The sequence below is a fragment of the Arachis duranensis genome, chromosome 2 (assembly GCF_000817695.3).
Source record: "Arachis duranensis cultivar V14167 chromosome 2, aradu.V14167.gnm2.J7QH, whole genome shotgun sequence".
Classification (NCBI taxonomy): Eukaryota; Viridiplantae; Streptophyta; class Magnoliopsida; order Fabales; family Fabaceae; genus Arachis; species Arachis duranensis.
Window position 1 is genome coordinate 31,940,977 of NC_029773.3, and position 1,252 is coordinate 31,942,228.

Consider the following 1,252-nt stretch of genomic DNA (forward strand, 5'->3'; position numbering starts at 1 on the left):
GCAAATGAAAATCAAATAAGATAAAGAGAAGAGAATATGCAATGAATTCCAAAATCATCTATGAAGATCAGTATTAATTAGATGAGCGGGGCTTGTAGCTTTTTTCCTCTGTACAGTTTTGGCATCTCACTCTATCCTTTGAAATTCAGAATGATTGGCTTCTATATGAACTCAGAATCCAGATAGTGTTATTGATTCTCCTAGTTAAGTATGATGATTCTTGAACACAGCTATTTTATGAGTCTTGGCCGTGGCCCAAAGTACTTTGTCTTCCAATATTACCATTGGATACATTCATGCCACAGACACATAACTGGGTGAATCAGATTGTGACTCAGCTTTGCTAGAGTCCCCAATTAGAGGTGTCCAGGGTTCTTAAGCACACTCTTTTTGCCTTGGATCACAACTTTATTATTTCTTTTTTTTTTGTATTCAGTGCTTTTTCTTGCTTCAAGAATCATTTTTATGATTTTTCAGATCCTCAGTAACATGTCTCCTTTTTCATCATTCTTTCAAGAGCCAACATTCATGAACAACAAGTTCAAAAGACATATGCACTGTTCAAGCATACATTCAGAAGTCAAAGTATTGCCACCACATCAAAATAATCATTCTGTTATAAAATTCAAAATTCATGCAATTATTCTCTTTTTCAATTAAGAACATTTTTCATTTAAGAAAGGTGATGGATTCATAGGACATTCATAACTTTAAGGCATAGACATTAAGACACTAATGATCATAAGACACAAACATAGACAAACATAAGCATGAAAATTCGAAAAATAGGAAAATAAAGAACAAGGATGTTAAAGAACGGGTCCACCTTAGTGATGGCGGCTTGTTCTTCCTCTTGAAGATCTTATGGAGTGCTTGAGCTCCTCAATGTCTCTTCCTTGCCTTTGTTGCTCCTCTCTCATGATTCTTTGATCTTCTCTAATTTCATGGAGGAGAATAGAATGTTCTTGGTGCTCCACCCTTAGTTGTCCCATGTTGGAACTTAATTCTCCTAGGGAGGTGTTGATTTGCTCCCAATAGTTTTGTGGAGGAAAGTGCATCCCTTGAGGCATCTCAGGGATTTCATGGTGAGTAGGATCTCTTGTTTGCTCCATCCTCTTCTTAGTGATGGGCTTGTCTTCATCAATGAGGATGTCTCCCTCTATGTCAATTCCAGCTGAATAACAGAGGTGACAAATGAGATGAGGGAAGGCCAACCTTGCCAAGGTAGAGGACTTATCCGCCACCTTATAAA